Source organism: Colobus angolensis, unplaced genomic scaffold, assembly GCF_000951035.1.
Source record: "Colobus angolensis palliatus isolate OR3802 unplaced genomic scaffold, Cang.pa_1.0 Scaffold46, whole genome shotgun sequence".
Taxonomy (NCBI): domain Eukaryota; kingdom Metazoa; phylum Chordata; class Mammalia; order Primates; family Cercopithecidae; genus Colobus; species Colobus angolensis.
The window spans coordinates 5382227-5401145 of NW_012118043.1; the positions used below are offsets into that span (position 1 = coordinate 5382227).

At 44.1% G+C, this 18919-nt stretch overlaps 1 protein-coding gene and 1 long non-coding RNA gene across 7 annotated transcripts in view; one reads left to right on the forward strand and one right to left on the reverse strand.

Moving 5' to 3' along the window:
• LOC105523309 overlaps positions 1-641 on the forward strand; it is a 36345-nt gene extending 35704 nt beyond the window's left edge. The window contains exon 3 of the long non-coding RNA XR_001003581.1: positions 506-641. This is a non-coding gene — a long non-coding RNA (uncharacterized LOC105523309). The remainder of the gene's footprint in view (positions 1-505) is intronic.
• The window catches only part of ZBTB38 (zinc finger and BTB domain containing 38), a 65607-nt gene that overhangs the window by 28343 nt on the left and 18345 nt on the right, over positions 1-18919 (reverse strand). For all 6 annotated transcript variants that reach the window (XM_011958099.1, XM_011958098.1, XM_011958100.1 and 3 more), the window contains one exon: positions 17548-17652. The gene's annotated coding sequence lies outside the window, so the exon portion shown is untranslated. Of the gene's footprint in view, positions 1-17547; positions 17653-18919 lie in introns of those variants that run through there.

Consider the following 18919-nt stretch of genomic DNA (forward strand, 5'->3'; position numbering starts at 1 on the left):
TTTTTTTTTTTTTTTTTAACTGAAACTCAAAATTTCCCTTGTTTATTCTGGTTAAACTTAATTGTGTTTACTTTATCCATCCTTTCTCTGCCTGTTGAGGTATTTTAGAATGTCAATTCTATCTTAAAATACATCTACTGATCACTTAACATACTCTACTGATTCCTGATCTAGAAGCTTTCAGTAAGTTCAGGACAGTGATGACTGTGATAAAAAAGACATGACTGTATTCTAGCTCACCTCCACAGAGCAGCAGAATGGGATCATTCTTCTTCCCCAAAAATCATATTTTGAGATCAGTACTGTTATACTTAGAAAATATTTTTAAATCTATTAGAATAAGAAAAGAGAAAGCCTTGGCTTCATCTTTAAAGAAGGAAACTGAGCCGGGCGCGGTGGCTCAAGCCTGTAATCCCAGCACTTTGGGAGGCCGAGACGGGCGGATCACAAAGTCAGGAGATCGAGACCATCCTGGCAAAAAATACAAAAAAACTAGCCGGGCGAGGTGGCGGGCGCCTGTAGTCCCAGCTACTCGGGAGGCTGAGGCAGGAGAATGGCGTAAACCCGGGAGGCGGAGCTTGCAGTGAGCTGAGATTGCGCCACTGCACTCCAGCCTGGGTGACAGAGCGAGACTCCATCTCAAAAAAAAAAAAAAAAAAAAAGAAGGAAACTGAGCACACAGCATCAGGATGTGACCCTGTACGAAGCAGTTCTGAACAGCTTAATCCATCAGTATGTTTGGAATCAAGATACTGAGGCCACAAGGCAAGTGAGCTCTTGAACTCAGATCCAGAAAGTTTCAGAGCTCCTGGGAACAGAATTGCTGGGAATAACCTAAGAATAAAAGATCAAGATATCAAGCTCCCTGGAGCTGATTCGTGGTCTCTGGGCTGGTCTTTGGTTACAGGTGACCCAGTGCAAAACTCCAACCAATTACATTCTCTCAGCTCCACGGTTTCAAAAACACAGCAAGACTCTAATTTTCAACTGTTCTTCTGTATTCCCTCATTCCCCCTAAGTAGCTCATTCCAATTGTTTTTCTTGGGCTCACATCCCAGCATCCTTGTGCCCCACCCTGCCTGGAATTCAGGCAGCCTGCGATTGTTTCAGCGCCCATATCCGCTTACCCAGCAGAACACCACCTTCCTCATCCTGACTCCTCCCAAAGGCCAACCTTGTCAACCCAAACACAGAACAAAGACAAAAACACCCGGCCTTATTCCTGTGTAGCCTTGTACCATTTGCAAATCATTTTTTTGTTTTTAGATGGAGTTGTACTCTTGTCACCCATGCTGGAGTGCAATGGCACAATCTTGGCTCACCGCAACCTCCGCCTCCTGGGTTCAAGCGATTCTCCTGCCTCAGCCTTCCCGAGTAGCTGGGATTATAGGCATGCGCCACCACACTTGGCTAATTTTGTATTTTTAGTAGAGATGGGGTTTCTCCATGTTGGTCAGGCTGGTTTCGAACTCCTGACCTCAGATGATCTGCCTGCCTTGGCCTCCCAAAGTGCTGGGATTACAGGCGTGAGCCACTGCGCTTGGTCTACAAATCACTTTCATACACGCCACCTTATTTTCCTTCTCACAATGCTACTGCAGGCAGGGAAACTGTATTTCCATTTCAAAGATGGGATACCAAGGCTCAGAAAAATGAAGACAAAGTCCCAGCATCACATCACTTGTCACTGGAAAGGCTGGGTTTTCAGCCCTGATCTTGTGACTCTGAGCTTCAAACTAACTTCTAACATACTTAAATGGAAGACTAGATTTGTGTGATTCTAAACATTAGCAAATATAAACCACCATCTCATCTTTGGATTGGTATGCTTAACAGTTGTGCTTGTTTTATGCCAAATTCAGTGTCAAACATGTATCTGCCACTCAAAAAAACTACATATGTGATATGGTTTGAGTTTGTGTCCCTGCCCAAATCTCATGTTGAACTGGAGGAGGGGCCTGGTGGGAGGTGACTGGATCATGGGGGTGGATTTCCTCCTTGCTATTCTCCTGATAGTGAGTTTTTACAAGATGTGATGGTTTAAAAGTGTGTGGCACTTCCCCCTTTGCTCTCTCTCTCCTGACGCCATGTGAAGAAGATGCCTGGTTCCCCTTTACCTTCCACCACGATTAAGTTTCCTGAGGCCTCCCAGTCATGCTTCCCGTTAAGCCTGCAAAACTGTGAGTCAATTAAAACTGTTTTCTTCATAAAGTACTCGGTCTCAGGTAGTTCTTTACAGCAGTGTGTAAACAGACTAATACAATATGGTTAGCTATTTTTACCAACAAAATCAGTTTTTCCTGATCAGCCTATAGCATGCCATTAACACACTGTTGGCCAGGTGATCATGTAAATATTCTACTTTGTATTTTCTACCATCTTGCATTACTTGATCACACAGCATTTTGTTTAACTTGTTCTATAAAATGAGAATAACACCTGAGAAGATTATTGTGATAGCTGAAGAAGGCAGTGAATATAGAGACTTTAGCTAGCAAATATTCAATTAATGGTACACCATATTACTACCACTAACACATTTTCAATGCTTTCATTAAAATCAAGCAGAGTTTTGTTTTCTTAACAAGTATCTGATGAGGTATAAAGCAGCATCAGTAGAATAATTCAAAGAAACAGAATGATTTCCTCTCCTTGGCCTTTTTGAATCCTTTATTTCTTCCCTCATTCAGCAACCTCCTGGAGCCCACTCTCCAATGGAGGAGAGGGACGTGCAGACAGTTCCTATGATGATGAGAGTGCTCCACCGATGGGGCATCCAGGGCTCGGGAGGAAGCAGCCTTAAACTGGGGAAGAGGAGTCAGGGCAAGGGAGGTGGGGCTCGCTCTTGAAGGATAGGGAGAATTTCCTTGGAATCCAAGAGGGAAAAAGGCATTCTTTTGTAGGAAGAGGTCTAAGCAAAGGCAAGAATGATGCACTTGGGGAGGGGCAAACAGGTGGGATGGCTGCCCCACAGCCACGTGCAGGGGCATGTTAGGAGATGGGGAGGAACCCTGGTGGGGCCTGGTCATGAAAAATTTCCAATATTGGATGAGTTTGGACCTTATCCTCTAGTCCCATAGTTCTCACCCCTTAACACATACTGAAATCGCCTTTGGAAACTTGAGAAGACACCAATACACAGGCCCCAATTCAAGATTCTGATTTGTTGAGTCCTGGGCGGGGGGGGGCTGAGTATTGGGCTTTTTATTTATTTATTTATTTATTGAGATGGAGTCTCGCTCTGTCACCAGGCCGGAGTGCAATGGCGTGATCTCGGCTCACTGTAACCTCTGCCTCCTGGGTTCAAGCCATTCTCCTGCCTCAGCCTCCTGAGTAGCTGAGACTACAGGCATGCACCACCACACCAGTACATACTACACTAATTTTTGTATTTTTAGTAAAGATGGGGTTTCACCATGCTGGCCAGGGTGGTCTCCATCTCTTGATCTTGCCTGCCTCAGCCTCCCAAAGTGCTGGGATTACAGGCGTGAGCCACTGCACCCAGCCTGGGCTTTTAAAATAAGCTCTCCATGTACAACTTGAGCAACGGCAAGCCATTTAAAAGATTTAATACGGGAATGATTTGACAAATTTGCAGACAGGTCACTCTGAAAGCAGTTTGTGAGAAGGGTGTTTGGAGAAAGTCTGAAAAGAAGGCAAAGAGACATGTGGGGACGAAAGAAGGGGGACAATTTGAAAGCTATTTGAATGGAAGAATCGACTAATTGGAAATTAGGGGCAAGGCAGTGGGGCAAGAATGATTGACGTGCCAGTTCTACTGCATCTAGATGTGCCACTAACAGGTGGGGAGCCCAGATCAAAGAGCTGGTTTGGGAGGAGGATAATGAAGTTTGTGAAGTCTGAGCTCCCTCTGAGAAGCCTGAGAAAATGCAGGTGGCTCCCTCAATCAACAGACATACAAAATGGACTTTAGTGCTGAAAGGGAGCTGGAGTGAAGATTCAGATGTGCAGTGCAATGACGTATGGGAGGTGGCTGCAAACATGAGCATGAATTTTGCCCAAGTTGAAGTAAACTGGATGAAAAGAAAATAGGGCTAAAGGGGGAGCACGAACAATGGATGCTGGTGCATCAGAACCACCTGCAGACCCTTACTACAATTTCATTTCTTCATGTCACTCTAGACTGACCGAATCTGGTAAGCCCCAGAATCTCATTTCTAATAAGCTCTCTTGTGCTGCAGGATCAAGGCTAGGTTTGGACACTGTACTTGTTTCCTGGGGCCACTGTAACAAATTACCTCAAACTTGGTGACTTAAAACAACAGAAATTCATTATCTCACAATTCTGGAAGCCAGATGTCCAAAATCAAGGAGTCAGCAGGGCTGTGCTCTCTGTGAGGGCTGCACGGGGAGAATCCTTCCTTGCCTCTTCTAGTTTCTGGTGGCTCCAGTCTCTCCTTGGCCTGTGGCTGCGTAATGCTCATCTCTGCCTTCATCTGCACATGGCCTTCTCCTTTATACAAGTGTCTCTTATAAGGACACTTGTCATTGGCTTTAGAGTCCACCTCTCATCTCAGAATCCTTAATTACATCTGCGAAAACCCTTTTCCCAAATGAGGTCACACTCATGGGTTCTGGGACATGGACACATCTTTTGGGGGGCAGCCATTCAACCCATTACTGACACCATGGCAGTAGCTCACATGAATGAACGTGAGAGGGAGCTGGAATCCAGAACTCCATGCTAAGCTTCCTGACAGTGGTAGGAAGAGGAAGAAGAGAGGAAGGGAGAGCAAGCCAGCTCAGAGACCCCTAAGATATCCAGCTGCACTCCCAAGTTGTGTTCTGCTCAAGGGACCACAGGCCACTGTGAGTTCAGGGCAAAAGACCACCTGAGAGTACTCCACAGAATGGAAAAAAAAATCCCAACAATCATAAATTCACAAAAAGCCAGGCCATGCTACCCTCAAAATGTAGGCAAGAACTTGGAAGGGCTGAAAAGGCTTTTAATTCATTTTTAAACTAGATTAATGCAATATGAAGTTGGAATTTCCTAAGATTCTGCAGCCCTTTTCTCACCACCCTAGTAGTTTCCAGTCCAGACAGGTCACCAAGGCAGCATGGGATTAATTTTCTGTCTTTCCCATTGTTTTCTTAGGAGCAGGCAATGCCCTCAGCCATGAACATTAAAGAAGTTCAGTTACACCTCCCTTTTCACCACCTACAAGGGTCCCATAAATATTCACTGAGAGCAGATCACCCCTCATTTTTATACTGATACACGTTCCACCATTAAAATCCTACATTATTTGTGTCAGTTCCCTGATACACAAAGGTTTTCTGTCCCCTAAAACAGGACTTTCCCTGCTTGGCAACAGGGTTTCCAAGGCCAGAAGGTCAGTGGGGGCTGGAGATGGTAGAAAGGAATGAGGCACTATAAGATTAAACTCACAACCAGGGGACAACAGGAGTCTTCAGAATCAGATTCTTAATGTGGTAAATATCACCCCATCATACATTTCTACAGCAGGGCTTAAAAGGCACAACCCTCAACCCCACCCCCTAAGACCAAAGCATCCAATCCACCTCCTAGTTAGCAAGTCCACAATCTTACATAGGTCAATCTCTATGTCAGTCTGTCTCTGTGCTTCACCCGAGTGTCTAGAGCAGCACTCCTCAAATGTCAATGTGTGTAAGTCAGCTGAGGATCTTGTTAAGTGCATTTTCTGACACAGTGGGTCTGGGGTAGGGCTCGAGGCTCTGTATTTCTAATGGATTCCCAGAGGATGTCCATGCTGCCAGTCTGAGGACCACACTTGGGGTAGCAAATGTCAGGTCTCCAGTGCAGCAGCATCTGATGGCTTTTCTTTGGTCAAGTCATCCTGGAACAAGTTTCTAGAATGATTCTACCCTGGCCCCCCTAGAGTCCAGTCCACATAGCATAAGCCCTACAACTTCACTTACAATGGCAGACACTTGTATTTCTAATAAAAGCCCAACTCCTACAATGGAAATGGGTGACATAAACAGGACAAATTCCAGAAAAGGGTCTTGTATGTCTGGTCCATCTTCATCTATGTCAAGGTGGAGATGGCTGAGGTACCCCTGAAGATGTGGTTTAAATGGAGTGTAGGGAAACCAAGTTCCCTGACCTCTGGTGAAATAATAGCTAGAATGGAAATGATGATGATGATGATGCCAGTAACAAGAAAAGCTAACACTGACTGGGCACCTTTTACATCCCAGGCCCTGGGCTATGTGCGTCAAAGACATTATGACTCAGCACCAAGAAAGAAAGGGCAGGGTTAAAAGATGTGTAGAAAAGAGGGAAAGCATTGTAAATTCCAGGGTTTGTGGAAGGTCAATAAAGTGTCAACAGAGGGAGAGAGGACAATTCTCAGATTGTCCCAGTCTAGGACTAGTTAGGAAGTCACTGTTTGATATTTCAGAAAACATCCTTGGACCAAACACACCAAAGGCCAAGTATCTCAGGACATATCTGCTGTCCCTTGCTGTCATCCATCACCTGATGCCATCCAGGTTAGCTTTTACAGGCTTGGTTCCATGCAGCTGCCTTAAGAGGGACATGCCTGGACATGGAGGGGCTTCCTCCGATGTTCTTCCTGTCTCACCCTGGGATCAGTACACTGAGCACTGGGCAACTTAGTCAGGGCTGCTCTGTCTGAAGCCTTCCAGATGTGCCTGGACACAAATACTATGCTCTGCTACTGACCCCACTGACATAATACTTTGCCGTATGAAATGGACATAGTTATATCCGAAGTGACGGACTTATTTGTGGTGAGATGGAGAAGGTTCAATGGCCTTTACTTTTCCCTGGGCTGGGCCTCAGATAGCTTCAAGCCCAACGCTCTGCAGGAGAAGACTGGGCAGGTTGCCACTGAGGGAATTCAGATCAGTGGACTGAGTCAAATTGCATGCAACTGCCATGCAAGAAGCAGCCCATAGGCTCCATTCGGCCTGCAGATGCTCTCATCAGGCCCCGATCTATGTGAAAAAGTCTCAAACCTCCAGTTTGCCACAATCTAACCACTTGCTTACCTTCTCATACCAAGCCCACATTTAACGTTCAGATTACCTTCCTGTTCCTGTATGTGAGTTTTAGATCTTAGTCTATAAAAATGTAAGTATAAATCACGTGTAGGTTTTGTTCTGCCCGTGAAATTTTAATCTCTGCACTGTGGTTCATTGTCCTAAAATTTAAATGCTGAGATGTCAGTATTCAAGTTTTCAAAACTCTCAGAGTGCTTCGTCCTAACAAAGGACAGGTGTTGAAAAGCCTTACCACAGAATATATTTGGGTGACATACTATTTCTTAAGGATTCCTTTAGTTTGTCCATTCCTATGGGAAAAATTTCCCTACATAAATCCTCAGAGGCAGAGTGGCAAATATCAAACTCTTCACTTTGCTGCAGTCAGTCACATTAATGATAGTCTGTTCAAGCTTCAAGAAAAAGGGATACCTAACTCCTAATAAGCATTTCATGAAATCAGATTTTCTATCAGAGGCACTCAGCTCTCCTTCTTTAAAACAAGCGTCCCACAAGTCATCATGAGCAGGTGTGTAACGGGAAGCAACACTCACTGAGCTTTTATCGGTTCCAGTATCCTGAGCTGACATCATGCTCCCTCCTGGGTTACAGTATGTGGGAGCTGACATCATGCTCCATCACTGTGTCACACAAATACAACAGTTCCAAAAAACAGATCACAGAAACAGGGCCTGGACCATCCAGCTGTCAGGTGTTCAAAACAATAGGGTCAACACCATGAAGCATCTCCACCAAGATCACAAGTACCCTCAAGGAATCCGCAGAACTGCTCAATGAAAATGGTGGCTAAACCCAGGAAGCAGATTTCAGCTTTAGTGACATCAGGGGGATGTGCAGCTGATCCCTCACTCCGGGGAGCATTCTGAGCAGTCTGGGGCATGAGGACCTCCTGCTGGAAGGCGGCTGAGGCTCTGGGCCGGGTGTTCCCCACCTCCTCCCCACTGTCAACAGATACCTGGCTCCAGGCGCAAAATGCCAACATACAGAGATTATCTGTATGGGCCTGGGCCCTCAGATATTTATTTAAGTCCACGTACACACTTTCCCTGCACAAACATTTTCTTCTTCCCCATTTCCCACAATTCCTCCTCCCATGTTTCCAGTTTGAAGCCACTGCTGGCAACACTACGACCTCTGGAGGGAGGCCAGGCCTGGCAGCACAGAGCTCGAATGCAGCACAGGATTGTGAAAGTTGCCTCTTCATAGGCTCAGGAGACGCAGGCGCTTGGCAGAGCTGTCAAGCAAGCCCACCAGTAGGTCTGAGGTACAAGGAGAGGCACAGAGGCTTTCCTACTATGGAAAAGTGACAAAAACTCTGGCCAGTCTTTTGAATGGATGAACAATGGTTCAGACAAAAAAAAAAAAAAAATTCGAGTGGAAAACATTGTGGGGGAGTGGGGAAGAATATTAAGGGAGCTACGTTCCAGTCAGCTGTTGCCAATTTCACCCCAAAAGAAATTTAATAGAAACAGAAGGAAAGTTTCTGGCAGTAGTCAGGTACCTACATAGTTCCCCTATTCACCTAGTTTAGGGCAGAATTATCTGAGCAGAAGGAGCTATGACGTTGGTAAATAAGTTGTCTACATTAAAAAATAAATAAAACTCCCCACGCAAACTCCAAACCACTGCAGGTAAACACTCGCAATATGTTGTTTAGAAAAATTATGCTTTAAATATACTGATCTAAAAAAAAAAAAAATCGAAAGAACAGACTGTTCTGTAGAATAGCTTGAGTTTCTGCCTGTGCTTTCATTTTAGAAAACAAATGCTCATAGACCTCACAGCGGGAGGAGTTTCACACAGGGATTCAGCTCACAGAAAATGGCCACCGGCTTTGAGAGACCTTAACACAACAAACAGGGCACCCAAGAGACCTTTTGGGAATACGAGGCACTTGCCTTTCACAAGGGTAATCGTCTAGAGATACACAAAACCCCCTTTTTTTTCCTTCCCGACCAGTAATATAAATCATGGCCTCCCAAGTACTTGTTTACAGAATACCACAATGACTAATTACCAGAACTTTTCTTATTCTCTCTGAGCAAAGGAACCTCATGGGAGAAAAAAAAAAAAATAGGTCATTTTTAATGTAAGGGAGTTGCTAGGATTGGAGGTAAGACAACTATTTAAACTTCATAAAAGGAAAAAAAAAAAACCTCAAAAAGTATTTTCTAAAATAGAGAAAGGCGCAAATCTTCTTATCAGAAACGCATTATAAATAGAAAAGAAACTCTTAAAAGAGATTGTTCAAATGTGACAAAAAGCTCTCGGTTTCCTGAAAATGTCAAAAACAAAAACAAATATTGACAATACTCTAAATATCCAACAGACAGGGTAAGAACTTCACTTAGAAGCAAATTTCCATTTAGGTAATTTACCGTGCTTCTGTGCACAGAGTTGCTTTACACTGTGTAGTCACTGAAGACACTCCAGAACTGCTAGACCTTCACAGGAAAAATTTTAAAGGTCAGGGTTTTTTTTTCTTTCTCTAGTTAGCACAGCACTCCGGGGCAGCCAGTTCTCTAACGTCTGAGTAAAACCCTACACAGGGCTTCATTTCAGTGCCACGTCATGGCTTTTGCAGACTATCTTCTTGCCTCTGCTTCCTCAAAGTGGTCCTTCTGTCCCCTCCCATTAAAGCAAAGGTGGAACTTGCATTAATCCAAGAGAAGGGCTGAACACACCGCAGAAGGCATGGTTCAGCCACAGGCGCCGGTTACGGCTACACTGTAAATCTCTTCCACCAAAGAGCATCAAAGACCCGCACGGAGACCTTGAGAAACCTTGCTCTTTGAGCTCAAGTCAGGGACTAGAAGACCAGACTAAATAGGTTTAAGCAGGGACAGACCAGAATGCTGAGTAGGTTTTTCAAAAAGGGAATCCTCATTTAGGTGTCTGGGAGCCAGTCACTGTGCTATTAGAACTAATCGGAAATCTCCATGCTTACACGAAATGCACAAAAGTATGGGGAGACTGATCTGAATATGCGGGTCTCCCTTGCCTGGCAAGATAATAAATTCATCTTTGTTTGGACTGAATTGGTCGTCTTATTATCTAATTGTAATCAACTCTACAAATAGTCAGAAGTTGTTCTAACACATGAACAGGAAAAATAACATAAATAAAACAGGGCCTAGAAACAATATCCAACTCACAAAGCAGGAAGTGACAGCTCATATCTGTCTCACCTTGCACAAAGCTGCCTTCATGGGTTGCTGAAATAATCCCAGGATACCCTTCCAGGACTTAAATAGCCACTGGAGTTCTCACGAAAATGCATCCTGGTATGAACGCTCACAGTAGTGGCCAGAAAAACTGGTGCGCAAGCTGGGTCTTCCTCCCTCCCCGAGAAAATGTTTAATTTCTTTCAATATTAAGTTATAACATAGCTTAGGAATTTTCATTTACACAAAAGAGGAGAAATGTTTTTGTAAGATGGAAAACAGCCTTCTGCCTCTCCCAGGTCAAAAAGAAATTTGCTTGACTATCTTAATTGGCAGAAACCCAAGGGCTCCAACTGGACCGGAAGCTTTGCATCACGGTGTCCTACTGCGTGTGTCTGCTGGAAGTCCAGCAGATGTCATGGTCAGCTCGCTCTCATGGGACAGTGCCAGTCCTTCTTTAAGCTTTGCTGCTGACCGCCATCACCTGCTTTTCTGATAACCCGCCTGTTTCTGGCAGACTGGGCCTAGGACAGTGGGTTCTGTGCCCACTTTGCCACTAATGATGTGGCCTTGAGCAAGTCCTAAGACTTCTCTGGACATTTCTTTCCTTATCTGGAAGGCAAAGAGGTTGGGCTAGTTTATTTCCCAGGTTCCCTATAAGCATTATATTTGAAAACCATGATTCCCAGCCAGTCCCAATCCTTCTGTAAGAGTCTTCATTCCCTCAAAAATGGACAATCTCCCACCCTTAAATTCAGGCACTTTCCTCAAAAGTGTAGAGGGTAAAGGCAGAAGCCAAAGTCTGGCTAATATCGGCATATCTATGAGGACAGGAGGGAGCTGCTACATTGAGACCCCTGGGAGACCTCAGACTGAGTCCCTGCCCCTGCTTGTCCCAGCACCTCTGCTTTTCTGCTCGAAAGAAAATGAAGTACTACACCTTAGAGCCGGAAGGAAACAGCCATCATTGAGCGAAACCTTCTCTGGTTACAGGTGAGGAAACCAAACAAGCAAAGTCATGCTGGGAACAATTCCTAGGCCTCCCCTCTGGATTCTCACGGATGTCTTTCTTCTCACCCCAACCCAGCCCTGCAGGCGCTCTGGGCAATTTTCCTAGCCCCCTGCGGAGTTCCTCAGGGCCTCAGAGGGTAATCAACAAACATTTACTTAGCCCTCTGGGCAATCCCCCAAGGAGTAGTTTTAAACTTCCAACTGGTATAGGCTCTGGGAACATTTAGCCCAGCACAGTGACAGTGACAGCTATAGCAAGACACAAATTAATTGATCTTATCAGTGTGGAACTCCATTGGTATTTTACTCTAAAAGAAAAGCTTGTAGCAGGCAGACAGTAGATAAGGATAGGTTAGGGAGATAGGGAGGCTCCATGAGGCTGGGGTTCTGATCTCCTACCTGGCAGGTAGTTGATACTAAGTAAATATTTGTTGAACAAATTCAAATTTGCACATTATCTCTGCTCCATTTGCTTCTTGTCAAAAAGTCTGAGGTTACAATAATATTAAGGATGAGGATCTCTGAGCCTCTCAGTTAAAATCAGGAACAGGCCGGGCGTGATGGCTCAAGCCTGTAATCCCAGCACTTTGGGAGGCCGAGACGGGTGGATCACGAGGTCAGGAGATCGAGACCATCCTGGCTAACACGGTGAAACCCCGTCTCTACTAAAAAAATACAAAAAACTAGCCGGGTGAGGTGGCAGGTGCCTGTAGTTCCAGCTACTTGGGAGGCTGAGGCAGGAGAATGGCATAAACCCAGGAGGCGGAACTTGCAGTGAGCTGAGATCCAGCCACTGCACTCCAGCCTGGGTGACAGAGCGAGACTCTGTCTCAAAAAAAAAAAAAAAAAAATCAGGAACAAACACTGGTTTCATACTCTCACTATGTGGCTGGGGAGGCAGCCCAGAGTGTGGAGAGAAGAGGCTGGCCTTGTGAGTCAGACAGACCCCAGGGTGTAACAATCTCATCTCAGGATGGGCACGGTGGCTCACGTCTGTAATCTCAGCACTTTGGGAGGCTGAAGCTGGTGTATCACCTGAGGTCAGGAGTTCGAGACCAGCCTGGCCAACGTGGTGAAATCCCATCTCTACTAAAAACACAGAAATTAGCTGGGCATAGTGGCAGTCAACTGTAATGCCAACTACTTAGGAGGCTGAGACAGGAGAATCACTTGAACCTGGGAGGCAAAGGTTGCAGTGAGCTGAGATAGCACCACTGCACTCCAGCCTGGGCAACAAGAGTGAAACTCCATCTTAAAAAATAATAATTAAAAAAAAAAAAACCTCTAATCTCTACAACCTTGGCTGTAGTTGTTGAGTTTCTTTTTGCTTCACTTGCCACACCATGTTGTCTGAGGTTCTAAAAGATGGCAGAGATAATGCATATAAGGTATAGACCTAACTCCATGAATGTCAGTTCCATCCTCTTTCCTTGGAGCTGTGGGTATAGAGAGAGAAAGTTTGTTTCTAGGAAAGGCTCCAGGCAATCAGCATCCTCCTCCAAAGAGGCAAACCAGCAAAAGGATGCTGACATCATTTTAAAATGACTCAATATAGTTTTCATAAATATATTCCCACTACATCATCTTATTTCTAAATTATGCGTAGAGAACATAAAGAGCAATTCAACATACATGTCAAATGTTTTATACTTTCCATATCTAAGTTAAACACCAAACATGTCTATATACCTCAATCCTTTGTTGTGAATAAACAAAGAGAGGAGCTAGAACTAGGAAGAAAAAAAGGATACATTCTTTCTCTCTCTCTCTCTCTCTCTTTTTTTCTTGAGATGGAGTGTTGCTCTGTCACCCAGGCTGGAGTGCAGTGGTGCGATCTTAGCTCACTGCAACCTCTGCCTCCCGGGTTCAAGTGATTCTCCTGCTTCAGCCTCCTTGGTAGCTGGGGCTACAGGTGTGTGCCACCATGCCTGGCTAATTTTTGTATTTTTAGTAGAGACGGGGTTTTGCCACGTTGGCCAGGCTGGTCTCGAACTCCTGAACTCAGGTCATTCATCAGCCTTGGCCTCCCACAGTGCTGGGATTACAGGCATGAGCCACTGTGCTCGGCCAAATTATTTTTTCATCTATAAAATGGAGTTGGGATAGATGAAGAATATGAACTTTAGCCTAAAAATTAAGTGACTTTAAGATGCAGAGATTGAGGGAAATAATATAATGACAGAGATGTTTATCTACCAGCAGAGTCATGTAGAATAATTTAATGGCATGACTGTGTAGTGTTGTCACTATATATATTGCTAACAAACAAGTGACAGTGGTTTTGCAAACTCTGGCCATGGGACAGGGTGTCATCACTTATTCCACAGAAAAGAAACTGGTTTGCAGGCAGCATGTTACACAGTACTGTGATCACACAGCAGAGAGCAATGAGATGATGTGGGGCAGGAGGGTGCAATAATACCACCATTCCCTGACTCTCTGGAAAGTATTTGCTTTTATCTGATTATGCATATAATCCATTAACATTAATGACATAAAAATTTTGAGCATAGACTTATCTCTGGTAGAAACACGATTTGAAACTAGTATCTCAAATCTCAGGTTTATCTTTTCCTCTGCTTCACAGAAGTTGGTAATTGTTAATCTTCATCACCAGCCATGACAGTGCTGTTTAAAATGCAGATTCCCTTGCCCCACCTGGGAATCTACATTTTGACAAGCTCCCCAGGTGGATTCTTGTCCATACTAAATTGATGGTCACTGGGACTAACCCAGAATAAATCAGTGGTAATAGGAGGTGTGTGCTTTCCATGATAAAATTAACAAATTAAAATGAGTCTTTAAGATAAGGCTTTATGTGTAGATGCACATTATATAAATTTATGTATCTATACAAGGTTGTGAGGGGAAGGGAATCAATATTAATTAATTGCCTGCTACGGTATATAGAGATCCTGACCAAATTATATGTTAGTCAGTCTTCCAAATAATCCTATATGAGTTATGGAGGGAAAAAGTCAGGCTTAGAGAGAAACTCTTCTAAAGTCACAAGTCTGGAAAGTGGCCCAGCTAGGTTGTGAAACTAGATTTATCTGACCCCAGTCTCCTCATTCCATTGTACTAAGCTCATATGCACGTGAAAACACGCAGACACGCATATGTCATACAATAGCCATATGGTAAAAGGCAATGGAATTACATTATTGTTAGAAACTTTTTGCATCAACGGAAATGTAGTTTTTAAAGGACTCATTCTATTAAGGGATATTCTTTAATTTGTATGCTGACAACAGAATATAGTGTATGACTACTATTAAAATCACATTTAACAGCTTGAATTTTCATAATCAGAAACATGTTCAGAAACATAATCAGAAACATGGGATTTGCCAGGGACAAATTTAAGAGTGATTCTTGATTTGTGTAAGCTACACACTTATGTAAATTAATATTCATCATATACGTCATACTACCTTAAAAAGGAAAACACCAACAATGCAACTTCACACTTGTCAATCCAAGAGTCTTCCTAAGCTCATCCCTCACCTTCCAGGGTCTGACGTACCTGGCTCCCTCCATTGGGAACCTCCTTCCGCTGGCTTCTGGAGTTGCGTTCCTCCATGGTTCTTCCTTACTATCTTGCCAGACTTCTATCTGCCTCCCTGGATCTTCCATTCTTTTCTCAAAAGGTTCCATCCTCAACCATTTTCCCCCTATATTCTCTCTCAAAAATCTCTTTTCCCGTCTCTTGATATTCTCTCTCAAAAATCTATTTTCCTGTCTCTTGACTTTTTGTTATAAACCGAAGACTCCCAAATGAGCCCTGGCCTTCCTGTGGAGCGCAAAGCCCCCTTCTGCCTGGGAGACAGCATGTTTCAACACTGCAAACACAGCACCTCTAAAATGCAGCTCCTTACCTCCTTCTGAGTTTCTTCCATGGGTAGTACTGCTCTGGAAATCGCAGTGTCAGCTTTAGCTGTTCCTTCTCCACTGACACATCAGATTCTGTCAGTTCTTCCCTCTGCATCTGTTCCTTTCCCATTTCATTGTTGTCAACCATTTCAGGCCTTTCCTGCCCCTCTTTTTCCCTGGTGGGTCATAGCAGCTTAACTGGCCTTCTGGCCTCTAGTTTCTGCCCTGCCTCTCCTCCTGATCTCCCCCAAGCTACTCACAAGAGCCTGGTCCTGAAGCACAACCAAAACACTCCCCTGTTCAAGTATCTTTAATGACACCTATTGGTTAATGCATTCACATTTCCTAATTGGCATTCAAGACTGTATCATTTGGCACCGAATGTTCTACAGTTTTGATGCCTGTATATAGACCAGTTCTAACTCAATTGGACTTGACCCTTTTCCCTGAATATGCTCCATGTTTCTCCATCTCCTACTAGTCCTCCTATCTCAAATGCCTCTTCCCCGTTCTTTTATTGAAATGCCACATCATTCAAGGACTTGCTTAGATGCTTTTTCTTAAGAGCCTCTTGACTGCTAGGGATAAAAGGGACCCCTTCCTCCTCAAATTACCAAAATATCTTCTTTTTGCATTTATCACATGGTTATTTCTGCATATCTTCTTTCCTCAACAGAGTCTGAGAACGAAGAGACCAGATTTTTGTGGCAGTTGAATTCTCCATTCTCTCTAGCACAGTCATACTTGTAGTAGATTGCTGTACAGCATTCATAGAACACCTTAAAGTTTACAAAGCATGTTCACATTCAACATCTCATTTGTTTTATTTGGGGATTAAGTTGTTACAGGTAGCATTCAAGTCTTGCAATTTGATTTCTGTGGCTTATTGCAATTCTTAGAGCTATCTCTAATTTTCTACCTTATAAATTAAACAAACATATTTCTTAAATTACTTTACTTTTGAATACCCACAGTCTTCTGTGGCCTACAAAGCTAAGAGAAGAGAACGTTTCAAATCAAACAAAACCCCCTTGCCAAACTGCTTTTTCTTGGATTCTGAGTTAAAGGTACAAATAAAAAGGCCTCTATAAGCACGTAACAAGAATGACAAAATCAAAATTTTAAAGAGAAGTGTGAAATTTCTTTCTAAAGATATTAAGACTTTTTAAATGGCTTTCCTATATACCCATTTGGAATTCTACGTATAGGTCAATCTCCAACATCCATGAGCTGCCGTTTCAGCATATTAACAATAGAAAATTGCTAACAGTTGAACAACACATTCTTTGCTAAGAGACTGGAAATGACTAATACGATTGTAAAAACAAATCTTTCTGGTCTTGAGTACCCAAGTGCCTTGTAGAAGCTCAATAAACATTTGTTGATGAAAAATAAATGAATGAATTCAGAGAAGGCCTTACTATCACTTATAAATTGAGGGCATAAGTTTTAATAGACGGGCGGAAGTATAGATTTAAGTGGAGAAGAAAGAAAAATTGAATTTAGAGGTAGAAATTTTGGTATGTCTATGACTCTGGTCTGTCCCTGTGATAGACCCCACTCTGCAACTGCTGGAGAAGCAGGGGAAGGAGGTGGGGGTGAATGGCAAGCACCATCCACCCTACCGTGCCTCTCTGGAACCAGGCTGCAAGCTCCTCCAGGATGGTCACTTTGCAGTCCTGGCACAGCGCTGTGCCCACAGAAGGGACTTCATACATGTAGTATGAGATGCAAAGCCCTCCATGACCTGTCTCTATTTTCACATTTCAATCCTTTACACCTATTCTTCCTCACCTGCTAGGGCTACCGCGAGGGGTAAATAAAAAATACTGTGCTTAAAGCCCTTCACACACTGCCTAGCATACACATGCATACAAATGCTTGATAAATGGTAGTTGTTATTGTCACCATCTGGGACTTCGTATATGGCTCCAAGGTAGAGCTTAGTGTGTTGGGCCGTCAATACTTGGCTGCGACAGCTGCAAGTGTCCTGGGGATGGTCTCTTCACGTTTGTATACTTGGTGCCTAGCAGAGCGCTCACTCTGGCTCAAGCTGGCTACGTGACTGAGCAACGAAGATCCAAGGTCCAGTCCTGCCTTGAACCCAACTCACTGGGTAACCCTAAAGCGTCATCTAAACTCTCTGGGCCTCAGCAATGTCAGTGCATCCTTCCAGCCTAGGGAAACTAGAGATCTGTGAAGAGACATGTAGAAGACTCCAGAACAATTGCTGACAGAACTGGAATGAGAAACCAGCTGTCCTAAAGCCTTGATCTCCTAGTTCCCCTTCATCACGGGGCTTCACACAGCCGGTCTCCCAGTAACACATCACTTGAGTGTCATGGTCACTTTGTAACCCCAAAACTTGATGGATTGCTGTCTTGAATTGTATACCCTTTGGGAGTCCCTCAGAAAGACCATTTCCTATCTCATGTAGACTAAGGAGAGACGCGAATTTAGTTACCTCAGTTAGAACGGACCAGCTTTAACAGAGTTAGATTCCTGTGCTTTGGAAGAAATCACTTGGAAATCCTTGGTTCTGAGTCCTCCATTTCTTCCACATCAAGATCTAAAAAGGAAAAGAAAAGTGCAGTGTCCCATGACTAGCTGCTAGGATTTGATGTTTTAGCAACAATAACTGCAATGAGCACATATTGAACACATAAGTCAAGCACCCACAAAGTGGTTGACATATGTGGTTTCGTGTTGTCTTCATAACAACCTTCAGATGTAGGGAACATTCCCTCATTTTACAGCTATAGAAACGGAGACTCTAATGGGCCACAGAACCTGTTCGAGGTCACACAGCTGGTTTATGTGACAACTAGGACTCAAATCCAGATTCAATTGATTCCAAAGCCTGGGCCATTAACCAGTAAGTCAGGGTTTTAAAAACTTTTCAGCCAGTGACCCACTGTTTTAAAAATTTTATGTTATATAAACTGAAAACCAAAAGTCTCATAAGACAATGCTTACCTTCACTATGTGCAGTGCATGTTATTTTCTATTCTATTTTTCTCTGTATTGTACTGTATATTCTATATCTTAAGAAGATTTCCAGTAGCAACCCACTAAACTGATCCCACAGTCTTCTAATGGGTTCCCCACTCTTGAAAAACACTACACTTAGATATAGCGCCTCACTAGCTGCTTCTCTGAAACCAGGACAAAACTCTTCCACATTTTTTAACCATGAGAATCTGACCAAGTAGTTGAGCTTCACAGAAGAAAAGTCTTTAACCTTTAAAATGTGTATAAGGCACTATAACACATATAACCTATAATCGATCCTTAGAAGGGATACTCAGTTAGGGCCAACGTCCAGAATGGAATTAGGCACTTACCTACCGCAGTGCAGGAGTTATAAAGCGGAACCGCGGACAGACTAAAATCTCAGGTGATTTATGATGTACCCTACAAAAAAGTGGCTAACGGCGGGCGGTTGTGTTGTATGTTGTACCAACAGAGCAGACCTAACTACTGCAGAAGTAGGCGGCTGAGACTGCAAACCCCTGGGGGCAGGGCTCTGCCTTTGCACGTCCCGTTCAATTCCAGGGTCTTGGTGTTGCATCAAGGAAATTATCAAGTTCCTGTAGGGTCAGGACTAGGGTCCGATTCTCAATCCAGGAGACGGGAGGTGTGACTGTCAACGCAGTGCCCGAGCCCGCTGGACTCGAGCCCACCACGTCCCCAGTCCCGGGAGCGCATTCCTCCAAGGCCCCCGCCCTCTAGCACAGCCGCGCAGTTGGGCCACGAGATGCGGCGCAACCTGCCCGCACTCTCCAGCCGAACCCACCCCGCCCCGCCCCGCTCCGGACGCGGGCTCCGGAGTCCGG